General features: G+C 29.6%; 1 protein-coding gene across 2 annotated transcripts in view; it reads left to right on the top strand.

Annotated features, from left to right (window-relative positions):
* Nucleotides 1–283: 283 nt before the first annotated feature.
* Nucleotides 284–22,255, top strand: part of LOC129912198 (uncharacterized) — a 254,318-nt gene continuing 232,346 nt past the window's right edge. For both annotated transcript variants that reach the window (XM_055990344.1, XM_055990345.1), the window contains exon 1: nucleotides 284–1,963. The gene's annotated coding sequence lies outside the window, so the exon portion shown is untranslated. The remainder of the gene's footprint in view (nucleotides 1,964–22,255) is intronic.

Here is a 22,255-nt window from a genome sequence, read left to right as displayed (position 1 = left end):
ACCAAAATTCTATACAAAGATTATCCTACTCTTGCGATGTTTTTTTCTTCCTCTGCTCTCCAGAGCATTGTCATGCGCAATAAAAAATTCACCACAAACTCAAAATATTTCACTCAAATGCCTTAAAAAAGCTTCTCGATTGCCATCCTTAATACCAAAACTTTGACATTACCACCAAAATTATAACCTAGGACAAAACAGCCAACAAACAGGCAAACCCAAACCCCCTTTTTAGCAAAGAAAACCAACAAAAATGTCTACTACTATCCTGCAAGGTGAGTTCAAAAGTCAGTCTATTTCGTAACCGTTAAACGGACGGACGGCATTATTTTAGCGTCGCATGTTTTCATAAACAACCAAAAAGTCAGATTTTTCTTTTCAAAAATAAAAAAAATAAAAAAATCCTGTGGTTACCACAGAAATAATAAAAAAAAATCTGTGGAAAGTTACTTTAGACAAAAGTTACTTAACTTGTGACTTTGTCTTCTTTTTTGTTTCAAAGTCGTCGTCGTCGGTGAAGTTTTAAGAATAGTGGGTGCGTAGGTATCCTTACGCCCGAACCGTTTTTTTTTTTTTTTGGTTTCTGAGAAAAATCAAAAAGTTTCAAAAAGAATTTCTTCTGTAAAATCCACAAAAGTAAGAGAAGAAGAAACAAAAAAAAAACATCTTGTCACAAGCTGCCACCGATATACAACAACAACAAATTACGAAAAAAATAAAAAATAGAAAGAAAATAAAATTTAGTGCTGATCCTTGTGAATAGCTGAAATATTTATTTCATCCTGTTTGTCCTTGGAATTGTTTCGATATTTTTTTTTTCTCTTTCTCATCATCGAGTATTTTTTGTTGTTGTTCCTGTGTAAGGTCCTTTTGTTGGCCAAAAAAAAAAAGAAAGCAATAATTGCATACCTTTGGGAAAAATTTAACAAAACCATCCCACAAAACCCACTCTTACCTTATATCCTGCCTGCCTGCCTGGCCTGATATCCTGCTTATAGTACAACAAAATCTGTGTCACAAATTTTTTCGTCGTCCTTTAGAGTCCTTGTCGACGTTGTCGTTATTCGTATAGTCGAAGTATTCATTGTCGTCGTCGTTCATAAGGTCTTCGTATGGTATAGTCATAGTGGCTTCGTCGTAAAAAGTCACTTTTTCGTTTTTGTGCTGCTACTCCGGTAGTCGGGAGTGTTGGTTCCGTGTCCTTAATATATATATATATATATTTTTTTTTCGACCAAAAAGGATATATACACAAGCTGTGAGAAAGAAAGTAAGCTGGCATTTTATGTGGTTTAACTTAGTCCAGCATAATAATTTTTCTTCTTCGGTTTCGGGTTAGTTACGCGGACGTTTTTGGCTGGCAGGACAAGTAGTGGCAGTGTACATAATACACCTGTGTAAAAATATGTCCTTTTATATGCCAACACAACGCCCACGTACATGTGTGTGAATAAGCCTTGGAATTTTGCGTGTTGTTTATTACCTAAATAGAACCAATCCCTTTGGTATAAAGATCTCATGAATTAATTCAAGGTCCTAACTAACGAAGGTTTGATTTTCTTGTGTGTTGGTATAGTTAGCAGTTGTTGATAGAGAGCAAAAAGGTCCTTTGAAAAAAAAAAAAATTATTATCAAAGTACAAATTTTTTCGTGATGGGCATGAAAAAGGCTTGAACTAGAACAGCGCGTTCTGTTTCTATAATAAAGAGAGAATATGCTAATTCCCATGTGTGTCCTTTCTTGGAAAACCGTGTGAAGGTCGGGTTACGTTACGATAGAAAGTTGAATTTCAAGAAAAAAAAAAGGATGCATGCATCTTAACCTGCATTTGATGTTCAAGGATTTAAACTAAAAATAAAAAAGGACGAACAAAAAAAAAAAAAAAAACGGATCAAAGTGTGTGTGTATCACATTTAGCTATTGAACCAAGTCAGCAGGAGAAAGAGCAAAGTTAGTGAATAAGGTGGGTACATAGTTAGTGTAAAGCTAATTTTTTCTTTTATATATGATCCTTGTTTGGTGTGTCGAATCGGATAATGAAACAAAATAAAAAAAAAAAAATCCTCATGAAAAACGAAAGAAATTCCTTTTGTCCTGTGGAATGGAAGGAATTTATGTGACTTATATAAATTATATTTCTTTGAATGTCTCCGGGTAGGTTTAGTAGGAGTTGGGTATAGTGTAGATTCAGTATGAACCTTTATTTAAGCTTGCGGGAGGTCGGCATTCTATGAAGGAGGGGTAGATAATGGTTTTGGTCTGTACTCCCTATGCAGAGCACGAGGCATAGTATTTTTTTTGGCAATTTTTCTTGTTTGTTGGTCTCTAAAAGATTGATGATTATTAGGTTTACAGTTGTACAAATATATACACATCTATGAATATACATACCTACCTAACCTATACAAAAATACTTTTTTTTAATATAAATATGTAGGAGTATAGGTACCATCTATAAGTATCGGAGAGAAATGTCTGGGCCTATAGACTTTTTTTTTTTTTGGTATATTTCTCTGCCAAGAGCAGCACACTGGAAGTTCTTTAAGGCGTTGATTTGTGTATTGGAGTGTATTTTGTAGACTGTCCTGGTTTATTATTTTTTTTTTTCGTTTTTTGTAATTCATTTTTTTTTTCGTTCTCATTTTTTGTGTTTTGTTTGGGAATTAAGTTGGCTGTGTTATATATTTCTTTGGCTTTGACAAATTATTTATTTTTGTATGGTGCGTTCATTTTCTATATACAAACTCGTTATGGTGAATTTATATTTCGCTTTAGAAACTCGATTAGGAAAATGAATGAATTTTATTTTTATCTTTGAAACTATTTATGAGAGGTTCAAGTTAATTAAAGGAGAAACAAAAATTTATTGTGTTTTAACCTGAATTCTTTGGAAATATGCTAAATGTCTGGGACACACTACAATTTCTGGGAGTTATTGGACAAGCCATAGTAACCTAAATCAAAAGTTTAAACCAGAACAGAACAATATCCATACATTCTACAGGTGAATGATTTTAATATTTAAGCAAAGTTCCTTAGAAATTAATATTTTGCTTCTTATCTTAACTTTCTTAATCTACATTTTCCCCAAAATATTGGAAAACAGTCCAAGAACCATAGATATGTAGAAAGTCTATGGGATTTCTTTTGAAAATTGTCTATTCAAGGACATAATATTATGATGATCAAAGTTGAGTCCTCTTATACTACATATGATATGTGTCCTTCTTTTATGAGCAACAGGCTTCACCACTGATTTACATGTGTCAGCTCAAACAATTTTTTTAAACAATTTTGGGGAATACCTGTTTCAGTTTACATTATCAAAATTTTTAAGTACTAGAAAATATTTTTTTCTGGCTTCTTCATCATTGACATTATCTATGGATAAATTTTCTATAAGTAGGTATTTTCAGTACAACAAAGTTACTTTCATAGAAAAATATTTTTTCTTAATTCAAAAAAATATTTTTGAAAAAATTTAAAAAAAATCTTGAGTAATTTCCTATAGAGGAAAGTAATCGTACGTTAACCGACTTTACAGACAACTGGTTTTTCCATTTGCACTTAGTTAATATTATTTTCTTATATAAATTTTTGAAAAAAAAACACAGTTTTAAATTTTTAAATTAGAAAAAAAAAATGTGAAGAAATTTCCTGAACATGCGTTTATAAGCCCTTTTCTAGATTTTGTTTTTGAGTGTAAAATATTAATTTTTTAAGTATTGACTTAAATTTAATGTATACAAAAATATTTATATTAAAAAAAAGGCTCTATCTATTTGCTTCATGAATGAAATCTGTAACTTCATTTGGAGCTCAAAATCATTGAAACAAGTGTTGTTCAAACTTCGTAGTTAAGAGATTTTCGTGATTTCTTACAGGAGATATATTGGAGTTTTATTTTTGGACCAAAATTAACGGTGTCTATTGTTATGATCAAAATAGAAAATATTGTTTTTATCAAAAACGGCTATAACAATTTTTACTGAAGAAAATTTATAGACTTTTGTTAATAAAGTCCTACATTAAATAATAAAAACAAATTTGAATCATAACTAACGGAATTTGTCATAGAACTGCTTTCTTGACTTCTGATTTTCTGCTAAATGATTTTACTAATTTCAACGAAAATTTTCATGCAGATTCGTTTAAAAAAAAAAATTAAGAAAAATTATTTTCAAATATTAGTTTTTTGAACACGGGTTGATAATTTTTTTTTTATTTTGTAGTGTGTCAAATAAACATTTCTGAAGAACGGCATTACCTACATAAATTCCACAAAAAAAGCCTATAACCAAAACCAGTATTTTGGATTTTTCAATCAGCGTATAGGTGGTACGTGTACCTATTAAAAAAAGACAGGGGTCCAATTCCGCAAGAGTGATTTTTTCTGTGTGAGTTTTTCTCTGCCTTGTTCTTAAGGCAATTTACACGTATTTTCGTCTACAGTGTGCACAGAAGAATTCACTCGGAATTGGGCCCCAGAATAATAATAAATCTTACTACTTTAAGTTTGAACGCTAATTGATTACTTTTAGGTATTAAGATGCGTTTTCAGAGAAAAGAATCATTGTTTTTTTTTTTTTAAGTTGGTACCTATAACACAAAGTTTGAAAAAAAAAAAAAATTATTTGATAGTACAAAAAAAAAACATTTCAACTAAAATTTAGTTTTTCAAAACTTTATTTCCTAAAATAAAAAGTCGATTCCTAAATAAAAATTGGAAATACATAAATGGTTGAACAACAGAATTTCTTATTTATAAAAAAATTAATTTAATTTCAATTGATTTAAGGAAAATAAGATTTCCAAAAACCAGATCGGTAAAGATTTTTTTGAATTGTTTTTTTTAGTAGGTAGTTATAAAGTTACTTTATAAAACATTTTGTTCCAATCACAAATTTTTTTTAAGAAAATTAATTTTTTCTGAAAATTGTATATAAAAAAGTAGGTTATACAAAATTAGTGTAAAGCCCCTCCGAATAAAAAAAATGCTACATAATGAAGTTTATAGTGAATGGTTGCATACATACGTCAAAAATAAAATTGATTTTCCAAAACAAATTTGGATTATTTTCAAGTTTTTTATTCGTTCTGGTATAATCAACGATATTATGATTAAGTAACATATACAGTTTGAATTATGTGTGTCTGATTTCAAGCAAAAAAAGTTGGAAAATAAAATACCATTAAATGTGTTGTAAACGAAGGTATTTTTGAAAAGTATATGTGTTATTACTTTTTCAACAAATTCAAAATTTCGTTAAATCTTAAGAAAGAACATAACAACTTGAAGAAAATAAAAAACAATTTACAGTGACATTTTAGAATGCCCTTAATTGAATTGAGTTTCTAAATAAAGGCAATTTTTCAACTAATTTTATTATTTTTTTTTTTTTCATTATTTTATGCCTATTCCATAAATTTATATTTTTAAAAATAAATTGTCAAATAACCACTGGTAATCATTTATCACATTTTTCCAAATCAAAACACACGAGATTAAATTTCGGTATGAAATGAAACCTGCATTTAATCCAGTTAAAATTTAATTAAAACATAATTTTCCATTTAACTCAAAAAAAAAAAAAAAAAAAAAAATCGTATGTTTTCTAAGCCCCTACAAAATACTGGATGCGAAAATCACATTATTTGTTTTATTTAATTTGGATACCATTTCCATTAAATTTATATCCAAAAAAATAATTTGCGTGATGAAAAATCAAAATGTAATTTCCATAATTAATGATTCAATTAATTCAAATCAACTTAAGGGAAAAGGATACAAAAAAAAAAAACAGAAATATTTTATTTTCCATATCTATAATTTTTTGTTTGTAATTTAAACTTTAAATGCCAATTATTTGTCGTTATAATCATCACACACAGTTATAACTCATTACCCATAACATACCTACAAAGACACATTATTTGTATAAAGGCATGCAGGTAAAAGCTTACGATTAATAATTAATTTAATTGAAAATGAAATAAAATTGCTATTATATATCTCTACTAGCGACCATCCAAAGGAATTACTTTGACAAAAGCAATCTGATTACTGCCAAAACTGGCAACAATGTTGTAATAGTTACTCCACGTTATTCCTTTGCCCATCTCTATACTTATTTTCACATGAAAATTAATTGCGAGGACATCGTTAATTTAATTTATTTCACTGAGCAGAGTTTTATGTCTCTTTTTTATGGATACTGCCGCCATAGTGATAACCCAGCCAAAAGTTCACTCCCAAAATGCTAATATCGTGACACTATTATTTGAATTAGCAAAAAAATATAAAAATAATAAAAATAAAAGAAACACAAACAAAAAAAAGTATACCCTCTGTGACTGTGACATATCTCTGATCGGATGGACATCAGAGGCCATGTTTTAATGCTTTGAGGTGTCAACTTTTCTTTGTGCCAGATTTAAGTGGCCATAAAAATGAACACGGTTAAGTTTTTTTTTTTTTTTTTCGTTTTGTTTTGTTTTTACAGCCCCCAGGACCGGGAGCTCTTTCGAAAAACATATAATATACATATGACACACATTTTCATCACCCTCGAATTGGAAAAAAGGACACCCTCCCTTTGTGTTTGTTGTGGGGGTAGATTGAGGTACACTTTGTCGTATTTATTTTATTGCCTGTTTTACGGGCCTGAAAATGTTTAAGTGGCCATTTGCGAGAACATTTGAGTTGAAATAAATCGAAAAAAACACCATAATATTGATCTATGATGACGGGCGGAGACTGACTGAGGAAACGTTTTTAACGTTTTTGTGTGTATGAACAAAAAAAAAAAATTATAGGTAACTTTACCTTTTGCTTATATGAATATAAACGCACATAGAGATATTGCCTACGCGCCTGGACGGTTTTTACTATTTATGTATATATTTTAAGAGGACAATGACTGCCTTTTGTTTGCCATATCATAGCTATCCATATCCAAGTAGCAATCCATTATTATTATCGAGAGGGGAGGTGTGGGTGTGTTTAGTTGTATACTTTACCTACATTAGATTGAGACCGTTTATTTTACGCACGTGTAACAAGCTATAATGACACTTAATTGACACTTTTACTAGCTATAAATTGAGTTATTCATTACAAATGGACATAAACATCACAATAAGAGAATGCATTTATTATAGTGTACAATTGAGTATAGACATACTCGTTCTAGTTCTGCTGGGTACCTATAGCAATAATTTCTTTCATTTTTGGTTATATCGAAATGTTAGGGTTCAACAAAAAAAGAACAGTTTAGAAATTATTATGATAGTTAATTTTCTATTTAAGTAATTTGGGATATTTGAGAGGCTTAAGTGAGTGGTCATTAATATCTAATTGTTTCTAGGTAATAAGTTGAGAAAGAAGTTACCCTTGAGTTAATCGATTGAAAAAAAAAAATTAAATCTTTTTGTATACAAATTTGGTAGATATTAAAAATAAAAAAAAAATTTATTCTTCGAAAAAAAAAAAAACATCATTTTGAGCTCCGAAAAGGGAATGTATTTTAATTCCTTTTATAAAGATGAATTTTTAGAATAAAAATGTTCAAAAAAGCTAGAGCCGCTTTCTCTATCTTTGCAAAGCCTTGTCTAATTGTTGTCTTAAGTTCAATTTTGTTTTTTCGATTCATAAAATTGCCCTATAATACTATGAAAATAGATTTAAAACATTTTTTGCTCTTTAATTTACATAATTTGAAGCTTTCAGAAAATAGATAAAAGTGTCAAAGTATTTTAATATTGGTCCTAAGAAAATAAAGTTGGTCTCGAAATTCTGCCCATCTGTTTGTCAATCTTTCTATCAGTCTGTCGTTCTGAATATATCAAACCTTTCCCGTAAATTTATTGTAAGCGACTTAATCGTTAGCGACAATAGAGTTTACACTTACACATAATCTATATTAGTACAGGAAAGTTAGTAAAAAAACAGGCATATTGTGGAATGAAATATAGGACGACTGAATTTTTCATATCTGAAAGAGGGGTATTAGAAAAGCTTAAGTCCTGGTTTTCGGGACGCCACCCCCTGGCGAAATCCGCCATTTTGAAAAACGCGAATCGCTCTTTATCTCCAAAACTATTTGTCCTAGAAAAAATGGTTATCAGACCAAAGTTCTTGGAAATTTAATTATCTTTTTCTTTGTAATAGGTACATTATTATTCTGAGCGGGCAATAGTTTTGAGGTTATGTTGTTTTAATTTATTTTTTTCGGTTTTTTTTTTAAGATTTTATTATTCCCGGTAATAGAAACATAATTTTTTTAAACAGTTAAAGTTACAGACCATTAAATTTCCAATAAATTTGGTATATTTTTAAAAGTCCTGCGATGTATGAGTCGAAAGTTATTGATCTGAAAACTATAGTCTAAGTACAGGAAAGTTAGTAAATAAAACAGACATTTTGTGAAACGAAATATAGGGAGGCTAATTTTTTAAAATCTGAAAGAAGGGTATTAGAAAATCTTAAGTCCTGGTTCTCGGGACGCTAACCCCATGGCGAAATCCGCCATTTTGAAAAACGCGAATCAAGGGGCACGGTAGTGCCCAGCCAAGTTCTCTAGCAACTTTGGCACTACACCCTTATTTACAGGAAACAACTCAGGCCATTTTCGACCCCCCTCTAACTTCTACACCAAAGATGCTAGAAATTTCAAACTCACTACATTTGTTGAGCTGGTCGAAACCAAACACCTCACAAAATTTCAGCCTCCTACGATGAGTAGTTACTGAGATATAGGGCTTCAAAAATCGCAAAAACCGTAACTGACTCACTGACTCACTGACTCACTGACTCACTGACAGATCATCAAAATTATGGAGTACTTCCCGATGTCGTAGAAACTTGAAATTTTACACGGTGATAGGACTTGTGGTGTATACAAAGGAAAAAATCGAAAATTTGAGAATTTCAGCCAGGGGGCGTGGCATCCGCCCATTTCCGCTGAATTTTCACCAAATATTATAGAGCACTTCTGATAGTCGTAGAATCTTGAAACTTGGTAGAATGGTAGAGCTGGTAGTTTATACAAAGGAAAAAATTTAAAATTTGAGAATTTTGGACAGGGGGCGTGGCAACCGCCTATTTCCGCTGAATTTTCATAAATTATTATAGAGCACTTCTGATTGTCGTAGAATCTTGAAATTTGGTAGAATAGTAGAGCTGCTAGTTTATACAAAGAAAAAAATTTAAAATTTGAGAATTTCAGCCAGGGGGCGTGGCATCCGCCCATTTCCGCTGAATTTTCACCAAATATTATAGAGCACTTCTGATAGTCGTAGAATCTTGAAACTTGGTAGAATGGTAGAGCTGGTAGTTCAACAAAGGAAAAAATATAAAATTTGAGAATTTCAGCCAGGGGGCGTGGCAACCGCCCATTTCCGCTGAATTTTCATAAATTATTATAGAGCACTTCTGATTGTCGTAGAATCTTGAAATTTGGTAGAATGGTAGAGCTGGTAGTTTATACAAAGGAAAAAATTTTAAATTTGAGAATTTCAGCCAGGGGGCGTGGCAACCGGCATTCCCGCTGAATTTTCATCAAATATTATAGAGCACTTCTGATTGTCGTAGAATCTTGAAATTTGGTAGAATAGTAGAGCTGGTAGTTCATACAAAGGAAAAAATTTAAAACTTGAGAATTTTAGCCAGGAGGCGTGGCATCCGCCCATTTCCGCTGAATTTTCACCAAATATTATAGAGCACTTCTGATAGTCGTAGAATCTTGAAACTTGGTAGAATGGTAGAGCTTGTAGTTTATACAAAGGAAAAAATTTAAAATTTGAGAATTTCAGCCAGGGGGCGTGGCAACCGCCCATTTCCGCTGAATTTTCATAAATTATTATAGAGCACTTCTGATTGTCGTAGAATCTTGAAATTTGGTAGAATAGTAGAGCTGCTAGTTTATACAAAGAAAAAAATTTAAAATTTGAGAATTTCAGCCAGGGGGCGTGGCATCCGCCCATTTCCGCTGAATTTTCACCAAATATTATAGAGCACTTCTGATAGTCGTAGAATCTTGAAACTTGGTAGAATGGTAGAGCTGGTAGTTCAACAAAGGAAAAAATATAAAATTTGAGAATTTCAGCCAGGGGGCGTGGCAACCGCCCATTTCCGCTGAATTTTCATAAATTATTATAGAGCACTTCTGATTGTCGTAGAATCTTGAAATTTGGTAGAATGGTAGAGCTGGTAGTTTATACAAAGGAAAAAATTTTAAATTTGAGAATTTCAGCCAGGGGGCGTGGCAACCGGCATTCCCGCTGAATTTTCATCAAATATTATAGAGCACTTCTGATTGTCGTAGAATCTTGAAATTTGGTAGAATGTTGGAGCTGGTAGTTTACACAAAGGAAAAAATTTAAAGTTTGAGAATTTCAGGCAGGGGGCGTGGCAACCACCCATTTTCACTGAATTTTCATCAAATATAGAGATTTTATATTCTACAGCCATACCTTGCAAAAAGTAGTGAAATCACAACAAAAACATTACTGTTAAAAAAAGAGCCAAGTTCTCCTATGTTGAAATTATGCTGGTACAAAAAGTACTGAGATGTAAAAGTGTACCAAGTTCTAAAGTTTGGGTTCAAATTCGTATCAATAAAATTTTGATTGTTTACTTGGCAATTTTTGAAATAACTTTAAAAATCGATAATTAAGAAAAATTGTCAAGAGAACAATCAAAATTTTATTGATACGAATTTGAACCCAAACTTTAGAACTTGGTACACTTTTACATCTCAGTACTTTTTGTACCAGCATAATTTCAACATAGGAGAACTTGGCTCTTTTTTTAACAGTAATGTTTTTGTTGTGATTTGTCTATATCTACTAAACTATTGGCTTCACCGAATAAGTTACTTAACCAAAGTTGTAGGTAATATAAATATCATTTTTTGTGCATTCACTGTTTTTCAGCGAGGACAACACTTTTGACACTTACTTTTTGCCTAGGTCTTATTTGAAACAATGATGTTGGTTTGTATGTGTTCTTGAGAAATTGTTGATACAATTAAAAAAAAAAAATGAAATTTTTCCTTTTCTTTCTCAGTATTGAACAGAATAAAAAATTAATTGTTGCCCATAATTCATTATTTTTTTTTTTTTCGCTTACGGAAAATTGAAGTAAAGGGCGCGATATCTTGTGCTACTGCCTAAACTACATGAGAGACTTTACTTTCTCGTAAACTGTAAACAGCATTACCGAAAACTACAATACCGTTTAACTAGCTATAGATTGATATTATCATAATTTTTAAACAATTTTTGGATTAAAAAAAAAATATTTTTTTATTTTTTGAAAAATTGATTTTTTGAAGGAAGCTTGATTATTTTTTTTTTTTTAAATTTTGATTAAAAGTATAGTTAAGAGTTATTTGTGAGGGAAAACTAAAATTTTATTTTTTTACGGAAAAGCTAATGATTTAAAAAAAAAATATGTATAAATAAGGTCGTAGGTATCTACTTTTGAAATACAATAAAAAAAACTTTTTCTTGGTGTCTGATTTTCTCGTAAGCAATAAGACGGATTTCAATGACACAAAAATTGTATAAAAACTTTTCAGTAATTCTAATCTAAAAAAAAAATTACGAAAAAGAAACGTATGAATGAATTGCTTTGAAATTCTGTTTTTAAGTGTCGACTGTCGATTACCATTTTTTTTTTTTTTGAAAATTTTAAGTTGAAAATTTTGTTTTCAAAAATTCTCCGTTACACAATTTATTAAATGGCATACTTCGTTTGGACGTCAAAACCATTTAAAAAGGTGTTATGTTACTCTTAACCATATTTTATATTATTTTTTTTTTTTACTTAATAAAAAAATTATTGTATGGATTCTTTGAAAGCTTATATATATAATTCCAAGAAACTTTTTACATAAGAGTAAGTACGTGCTATCAAGTCTTGCATTAGATTTTTGTCCATGTTTCGTTTGTCGTTTTTTCAAACTTTTTTTGTGTAGCAGATTTGAAGATAAGTTTTTCTGAATAAAATTAAATACAAAGTAGGTACAAACATCAAATATGCTGTCAAAGAAAAAAAAAAAAAAAACATAGTCACTAACAAAATTATTGGGCCAAGTCTGTATCATGATTTAAATGTGGAAAAATGAAGAAGGAGTACATAACAATTTGTTTATTCTTTAATCCTATAGTTATAAAAGCGAAACCAATCAAAATAAATTCTTTTTAAAAGAGAACTAGCAATAAAACTCAGTCTACCACATCATTAAATTATTGTTATCTTTAATACGTAAATTGTTTTGATTTAAAATATCTCGATGTCGTTTTTTTATGCAAAATTTAAATAGAGAAACAAAAAAGCACACAAAGCCAGCAAAAGCACACAGTATTGTAATAATTTATTTTTTTTAATTTGGAGAAAAACTACATGCATCTAAGCCATTACTTGCATTATTATTCTTTATTCTTAATTTAAATAAAACAAAGAAATATCAATGAAAAATAGTAAAAGGAACAGTAAATAATTCTGAAAACAAAGAAACTTAATTTACTAGTTAAATAATAAATTTAGAATTTTTCCCTTGATAAAACTACTTTATCCAAATTGTAAATTAAAGACGAAAATGAGGCCATAGATTTTGTAGCACATTTAATATTCTGAAAATTAAAAAAAAAAATTAATGAACTACGAGAAGTTCATAATTTCAAAACAGAATTTGATATTTTTTTTTTTTTTCAATAATTTGATTTGCCTAAAACTGTCCATTACAATGTCTATCTTTTATCATTTGATAAGTGACATTTAATTAGTTTTTTTTTTTTAACCTCATTAGCCAATTATATTTCATTTAGTACCTATGTAATGTGAACTGCAAATGAAGTTTTATAAAACCAAAAGATTTATTCTTTTTCATTTAATGGATTGATGTAGTAAAATAATTAATGATTTATCTACAATTTAATGATATGCCAATTAATATAATTATATATTATATTAGTTTTGCGTTTTATAAACTATCAAATATTTCACAAAAAAATAAAAATAAAATGTATGGAAAAAATAAAATGGGATTAGAAATAACCTTTCCTATCAAATGTGAAAAAAGCTTATTAGCTATTCACAAAACCCAATTACTTAATAGATTTGTTTTTCGTCTATTGCAAAGAATTGACAATGTCTCAAAAATATCATTTGTCATAAATATATGCATCTTATAAAAGGTCAACTGTTTTGATTATTTATTTAACAAAATAAATATTTTTTCGTAAGGAATACAAATCTATGACAAAAAGGTTACGTATACACCACAGTGACCTGACTAAACTTTGAAAATTGGTTATAATTTTTTTTTGTAATAAAACATTAAATAAATTGGACTTTTATTGTTTTTTAAATACATATTTATTAATATACTAAAAAATAATGTTAGCTAAATAGTGACTTGGTATTGCCATGGCAAAACATTAAACGTTTAGTAAGAGTTTCATTTTTTTTTTTATTTCATTAACACAAGAAATGTGTGAAGTTTCCAACTGAGCTCAAATAAGATTTGTCATTAATATTTTTTAATTACTTTTTCCCATGTGAAGAATAATCCAAGTTAGAAACATGTATCTGCCACGAAAAAAAGTTCATTAAGTTTAGTTTTTTTTAATTTTGTCAAGAAAATGAAAATTTACTTTTTTCTTCTTGCTACATTTTCTTTTTGTTTCAGTTATAAAGTTTTAAGTGGTCCAAAAGATAATTTTGAAAACTACAAAATTTTATGATTAAAAATTCGCAACTTTATGTTTGAAATGAACTTAACACATTTTCTGAAATATTGTGTCAGTAAACGAAAAGTTATGGACTCAATGAATATCTGGACTAAATTTTGCTTATTAAAGCTGTTGGTTGAAATCTGTCAAGAATATTTAATAAATTTAGTTGGCAGTTAAACAAACCAAAACTAAGAGTTCTAGATACTTTAAGTGCAAAAAGGATGTAGGATGTAGTTGAAAAGAGTATAGCAGCTTTAGTTTTAACATCAAAACAATCACAAAAAAAAAATATTTCAACAGCCAACTTTTACCAGTAGAAATATAAATCTAAAGGTACAGTGACATCAGTTAAGGAAAAATTTGCGTTGATACAAAAAATAAAAAAAAAAAAAAATAACAATAATAAATAAAAATAAAGACACAAATCCTTCCAAACAAAACTGAAAACTTGTATTGCAATTTTGATTCATAATCTGAAAACCCATCTGTAAAGCTACTTTATTTATGAACGGAACCCCTTCTTCAATTCTTCATGCATAACTTGCCTTCAATGATATGGTTCTTGGCAACAGACAGTGTGTTTCCACTTTAGTTACGAATCTGAGATCTGACTTTTGTGGCGTGTTGATTATGAGAACGGATGACTGACTTTGAATGTCATTCTGTTGTAAGTACTTATCTACCTTCCTACAAAATAATATACTCTACATATACACTTAGTTGTACTTGCCCTGATGATGATGGAGAACCCCTTTATAGAATGAAACACTACGATGTGGTAGATCTTGGCTTTTCAAATCATCCGGATTTCAGAGAGCATAGAGAGAGTGAATACAAATCATCGTCATCAACATCAACATCATCATGGTAACATGACATTTTCCAATACACTGATTTCACAATAAATGCAGAAAAGGAGATATATAAGCTGGGTATACAAATAAGATGCAACGAGACGAGGGTGGATGTGATGTCTATGTTGTACATAGTAGCTTACAATATGTTGTTTACTTTGCCAATTAAGAAAGCTCATAATTCTTAGTTATGTTTTTACTCCAGTAGACCTTGTATGGGTTGAAACTGAATTAAAAAAAAAGGTTGTGAGAATCTAAAGCATGTTTCAAAGCTTTAGAAGGATTTTACATGGAAATTAGTTTTATTTCAGGAAATTACATCAGAGATTTGAACGATTCTAAAGAAAAAAAAAAAAAAACTATTTCTGTACGATACGAATATCCTTGCCTCTGAGTTCCAGTAATTTTAAGTCAAAATGAACAAAACGATTGAATCAAACGGAAGAAAATGAAAGGATTTTATTCTGCCATTGGCAGTCCTTTTTATTATGTATTTTATCAGGGAAGTCTCTTTTTATGAAGGTGAAACGATATTAATAATTTTTACAATGAACGAGAATATTACAATTTTCTAAAACGAACTAATTTGCAGACATAAAAAAAGAATATTAATCACGCACCTGCATCAAAATTATCTGATTAAGTGGAAAACCTTTATACGTCAATTCATCTAAATTCTAAACGCAGATGAAAATCAACAAAAGCAATAATGCAGTCCGTTGGCTACTCATGAATGAAACTGTTTTTAGAATTCTGAATGGCTTTCCGTGGCTTGTATTTTTGAATCTGAAATTCTGTGAAATCAGTTTCAGCTCTTTCATATCGTCGCTGTAGTGACACAAAAACGCAGTTACATTTTGTAAGCTTTTGAAATATGGTTTAGTTTTAGGAAAAATAAGAAATTTTAATGGGATGATTTTTAGGAAATATTTGGTTGAAATATGTATTTGTTCAGGAGAAGAGAATGTGTGGATCAGAATCAAAACCCATTATATCCACTTTTCAAAAAAAATGACTTAGGTATGAGGTTTTGTTTCTAGTATTCAAATACATACGTTGCGCCCAAGTTTGAGTCTCTAACTACATTTTTTGGCGTTGAAATCAGACCACAAAGTTAGAGGTTAATTTCAAAACCCATTTTATCCACTTGAGTTTTTGTTTCAAAACCCATTATATCCAAACAATTTTATTAGCATCAAAATCCATTATATCCATTCAAAATATTATTTCTAAAATAAATTTGAAATTCAAAAACCATTTTATCCATGGGATGAGATTAGATGGGAATATCCTAAAATTTATACGGATTTTTGAAAAAAAAATTTCGGCATTTAGGTTTGAATTTATTTGTTCAAGAAAGTAGGCGTAGTTAAAAAAAAAGGAAATAAAGTTTTCTCGTTTTTAATTGAGTTTTTTTGAATGCCATATTTTCTTATTTTGGCCTGAAATTCAGAGGTGATTTTCAAAATCCATTATATCCATATTTGTTTTGGGTATAGCTCTAAAACTAAAACCCTCAGATCACGATTTCTGGACTTGAATTGTAGGGAATCCTAATTGAATCAATCCTGCATTTAAAAAAGTACTAAAAAATGTTTCGTTTACGAGATACAAGTTTTTCTCGATTTACTCGAAATCAAAAAAAGTGGATAAAATGGGTTTTGATTCTGATCCACACAGATATAAAAAATAAAAAATAAAATCTTCAAAAATAGAATTTCTCGGAATAGCAAATTTTGGATACGTTCTTGTGTCTCTAAGGCGACGACATTGGGACACATTTTTGAAGTGAAAACTTCTTTAGTTTCGTAGTGATTTAAAACAAGATGAAACGAAAAAGCGACACGAAAAATCAATTAAAAATCATAACTTTTTTTTTTTAATACATAGATGAATGAAATTTATACAGTAGATAGGTAATTAAGAGCCAATTTTTCAATCTTCTAATAAACAGTCAGTTAACTGTTCGATGAATAAAGTTATTAGACTCATAAACAATCAGATAAAAACATTGAATTTTTCAATCAAAAATAATTTATTCTACAGAATAACAAAAAAAAAAATTGTCAAATTCAAAAATATTTAAAATTAAACGTCATTTTTATTCATGATTGTTTTTGTTTTCTTGTGTTCCACTGTATTTTTTTCAAAATTCTTTCAAAACAGCTTTGACAACTGACACAATATTTTTGTTGAGATTATTCCCTAGAATAATTTTTATTCGTTTCTGAAAGAAGCAGATATTTTTATTCTTCGGAATAAGCTATATCTGCCTGTTGAAAAATTGATTTCTTCTCTATCCTTAGGAATAAGTACTAACTGACTGTTTAACTGACTATTGAAAAATTGGCCCTAAATAAATTATAATTTTGCAAAATTTCAATTAATTTCATATTCAAAATTCTGAGATAACGGTGAAAAGATGTTCTTTTTTTAAACACGTTATATCTTTTGATCTAGAGCACATAACAAATTTATTTAACTTTAATACGCATGCTGATAATATTACCTTTCATTTGATTTATCACACATAATGGTACGTGCTCTACAAATTATATAATCTTTAATTGAAAAACTTGAAAAAAAAAAACCCAAAACACCTATATGATGATCTGTTGCCGATGAGCAGCCACGAGTGCAGGAAGTACCGTAATCTCAGTTTGAAATTTCGACTGGTTGGCTTTATAAAATTTTTACTTTTTTTGTAGGCATGGTAGAAATGTGATTGAAGCGTCATATAAAATGTGAAATAATAATGATATAAAATTTTTTATAGGTTGTCATTTAAAAAATGGATTTAATATCGTTAGAACAGAAAAGAGAGTGATTGTTTTGCTTTTTTATGAAAACTAATTGGGTTAAAAAAAAAGTCTAGCTCTTTTTGTAGATGTTGTATAGACATGGTCGATATAAATATTTTGAGCTGAAACAATAAGCTTTCAGATGGTATAAAATTTATTGTAGGTTGTCATATAAAAAAAGTGATGGAATAAAAAAAGTTATATTTTTCGATGATTTTTTTTGCAAGAAAAATGATTTTTAAGGTTACACTTTAACCACGTGTGAATTGCACACATGATTTTTTTTTTTGTTGTTCTTCTGAAGAATAATATTCTTCCATTGGCGTTTGCTGTTAAAGTAAGAGTAGTTGATCCATCAGTCAAAAATAATTTCCGCAAAGGTCCTGTAGTGCTATTGGTATTAACATGTCTAAACTTGATTGTTTAAAGGCAACTCAAAGCCCGTATTAAGTGATTTTGTAGAAACGGTTCGTGTATTATGATAGAAAATGATAGAAAATGTTACGAAATTCTAATTCTTAAAGTTATTGTTATATTTTTGGAACCCTCATTTTTTTTTTTATTTACAAAAAACCATTTTTACAGACCTTACGATGTAATCTATCAATATTTCAGTCATTTTTCTATCAACTCTCAATATGTTATATGTTTTTGGAAAGAGGATTTCCAGACCTTTTGAATGATGTATATAAGTCTATTGTTTAAACAAATTAAGTGTAGGTTTTTATGCCACAAATCTTGAAAAAGTGATTTTTTTCACAATTTTTTCAACTTTACCCAATTTTTTTTGCAAAATAAAACAAACAAAAAAATAAAGTAAGGTTATATTCTGAAAGAATATACATTTAGGCACAAATTGGCGTATTTTTTTTATTGAATTTGACCAAAACTGCGGAATCTATGCTATTTTTTCGTAAATAGAAAATGTGGCTTTTCATGATGTGAATTGCAAGGTGCAGAATAGGGTGCATGTTTATTATTTTAAAATAATAAGAATTTCTATGCTCCAAGGATCTTATATGGTTGGAAATAAATTAAAAAAATATTTTTCAAGTTTCAAGTCTCTAACTTAATTCTAACCCGTGCCGCCAAGCGGTTGAAGTTTCTTATGGGAATAACATGGGGTTTCTTGGACCTTGTTCGATCAATTTTAAATTCCAGCCAAACCATTCGTTCAAAAAATTTAAAACTTTACAGACTCAAATTTAATAAGTGTAGCTATCATGTGAACATTTTTCAGATTTTTAATTGTTATAATTTTAGAGATTTAGCTTGGTAAAAAAAGTAATTTTTTCAGACTTTTTCAAAAATCGCTTTTTACCCGTTTAATGCCAAAAAATTAAAAAACATACATTTTTATTCACAAATAAGCGTAGTATGTATATTTAAAATGCAAATTCAATTCATAGTTATGTAAAAAATTAGTTTTGTATTCATTCTTCAAGTCACATCGATATTCAAAAAACGTGTTCCCGATTTAAGAAAAAGTACTGTAGTAAATAAATAAAAAACTATTTAATTATATAACTTTGAATTAATTATAAATTTTAAATATACATACTACGCTTACTTGTGATTAAAAATGTATGTACAAATAAAAGGATGACAAAAGATGTAATAAGAATCAAATTTATTTATGCCAGCTAATTTCATCAATAAACAATTTTACTAGAATTTTTTATGTTTTCTTAAATACTTTCCCTCAAAAGTGGTAAGAGGTTTCAAGGAAAATTAAAGTGATCTTCAGTTGTTGGTTAAAAAACCGTTATCCACCGATATAAAAAAAAAAATAATTAAAAAATGCCAAAGTTTTCAAGACCTTTATGATTTTAGATCTCTAATGTTTTTTTTTTTCAAAAACGATTTATCCAATATACTTTGTTTAATTGGAGCCTTATTTGATTTCTGTTGACCAAAGATATTTCTTTTAAATATGTAATTTCTATTTGGTACTAAATATTGTTTTTAGTAAGTACAAGATAAATTCAATGTAGTTTTAACATGTTGTTTAAATATTCACTGTAATAAAAACTAAAAATGGTGCATCGAGCTCCCCATGATAGTTAAAAATTGCAGCTTTTATATAAAATGTTTGTTAAAAAATTTTAACAAAAATTGTAAGGATTTTCTTATTAGGTACACAGATAAAACTATGTTGATTTTGTTGATGTTAAATTTAAATTTAAGAACTAGGATAGTTTTCATGGGAATTTCTGAAATCTATGATCAATTTTTATCAACCAACAACATAAATTTTATTGTTGTGCTACACCATTATTTTAAGACAAATATTCTTTTTTATGATTTCAATTACACAGGTCAACACGAAATTTGTGCTTGGGTTGTGACTATGAAATTATGATAGATAATATTGATTCTCATCTGGAAAACATTTTTTTTTTTTAATTTGCTTTTGAAGTCAGCAGAGCAATTTCCAGTATTCAAATAAATCTGTCTTTTACAAAAATTGTCGTGCTTAATTTTGGCAAAAACTCGAGAACGTCTTAACCGATTTGGCTGATTTTTGTTTTGTTTTCTTCATGTTAATGCTGTTTTCATATTCATATTCAAAAAAAAATCAAAAAAATCAGGAAATTTAAGAAGAAAAAAGAATAATCATTTTTAGCAAAAAAACAAAACCGACTTCCATGGATCAAAACTAGGTTTTATGTTTTTTAAAATAGTTTCTATGACTAAAAGTCAGCGAAATTGAAATGGGACCACACTGCAGCCACCAGCTTTCTAATACAAAAAGAATTATCAAAATTGATTCACTCAGTCCAAAGTTATGCGGTAACAAACATAAAAAAAAAAAAGAGTGTGTGTACACATGTACACGCGACTGAAGTTATACTTCTCATTCAGTATATATAAATGAATTTCATTTGATATTTTTAATTTCTATTATTAAATTAATTAATCCACACTTCGTTTTTTTACATTTTTATTTATGAACAATAATAGTACAGGAAAGTTAGTAAAAAAACAAGCATATTGTGGAACGAAATATAGGACGGCTGAATTTTTCAAATCTGAAAGAGGGACACTAGAAAAGCTTAAGTCCTGGTTTTCGGGACGCCACCCCCCTGGCGAAATCCGCCATTTTGGAAAACGCGAATCGCTCTATATATCCAAAACTATTTATCCTAGAGAAATGATTTTTGGACCAAAGTTCTTTGAAATTTAATTATCTTTTTCTTTGTAATACATTATTCTTCTGAGCGGCCAATAGTTTTAAGGTTATGTTGTTTTAATTTATTTTTTTTTCGGTTGTTTTAAGATTTTATCATTCCCGGTATTAGTTACATAAATTTTAATAATGTTATAGACCATCAAATTTCCAATAATTTGGTATATTTTTGAAAGTCATGCGATGTAGAAGTCGAAAGTTATTGATCTGAAAACTATAGTCTAAGTACAGGAAAGTTAAAGTTAGTTGAGAGGATACATTGATTTTTATTTGGAAAGTATAATGAAATATGAAGATATTTTAAACTTTTATAAAACACCATAGCTTAAGTTGTTTGTTTCTAGTTATTAATGGAATTATTTTAACACATAGATATTTTTATAAATAAGACAGATAATTTTTCGTGATCTTTTCTCTTGGTGTTTTTGATAGTAAATATATTTCTATTTTTTTAGTAAAATATATATTTTTTTATCATAAAAAAAAATTCCGGTACAATCCGGTTTTTCGACTTTTTTTAAAATTCCGAGAAAATCAGTTTTGAAAGTTGGGATAAATTTTTTTTTTCGAAAAATCCCCGAATCTTTAAACGCTCCTGGAAGTTAAACCGCTTGAGAGTAATTTTTGGGAGTGATGCCAAATGATAGCTTGTGTCATGGGCCTACGCTTTGCACATTGTCAGATTTTTAAAAAATCGCCTTCCATGTTAAACCGCCACATCATGCCTATTTTTTCAGAATCGTGCCTATTTTTTTTTTACTTTTAAGTTCTCCCGGTTTGAGAACGCGTGGACCTACAGGGATGAGAGTTGTACCCAAATGTAGGTTAGAGTCCCCGCTACCTTTTGGCATCAAACAAATTTTTTTCATTTTTTTCAAAATTCCGAGATATAGGCGTTGGAACGCTTTGATCTAGAGACAGGGGAGTGGTGCCATATGAAAGCTTATATTCTCAGCTACCCGATAGTGGTATAATCCGGTTTTTCGACTTTTTTTAAAATTCCGAGAAAATCAGTTTTGAAAGTTGGGGTAAATTTTTTTTTCGAAAAATCCCCGAATCTTTAAACGCTCCTGGAAGCTTAACCGCTTGAGAGTAATTTTTGGGAGTGATGCCAAATGATAGCTTGTGTCATGGGCCTACGCTTTGCACATTGTCAGATTTTTTAAAAATCGCCTTCCATGTTAAACCGCCACATCATGCCTATTTTTTCAGAATCGTGCCTATTTTTTTTTTTACTTTTAAGTTCTCCCGGTTTGAGAACGCGTGGACCTACAGGGATGAGAGTTGTACCCAAATGTAGGTTAGAGTCCCCGCTACCTTTTGGCATCAAACAAATTTTTTTCATTTTTTTCAAAATTCCGAGATATAGGCGTTGGAAGTTGGGGCGCTCACTTTCAGCTCAGCTCACTTTCAACTCAGCTCAAATGAGCTAAGCTATGGTACCTAGCTCAAATTTGAGCTGAGCTGTGAGCTGAGCTGAAATGTGAGCTTTTTGCAACCCTGGCAACTTGCCACATGAAAATTACCACATGCAACTTGCCACATGCAACTTGCCACATGCAACTTGCCACATGTAACTTGCCACATGCAACTTGCCACACGCAACTTGCCACATGCAACTTGCCACACGCAACTTGCCACATACAACTTGCCACATGCAACTTGCC

The sequence above is a fragment of the Episyrphus balteatus genome, chromosome 2 (genome assembly GCF_945859705.1).
Source record: "Episyrphus balteatus chromosome 2, idEpiBalt1.1, whole genome shotgun sequence".
Taxonomy (NCBI): Eukaryota; Metazoa; Arthropoda; class Insecta; order Diptera; family Syrphidae; genus Episyrphus; species Episyrphus balteatus.
The sequence above is the reverse complement of the archived record's forward strand: the minus strand, read 5'-3'. Positions and strand labels throughout refer to the sequence as shown.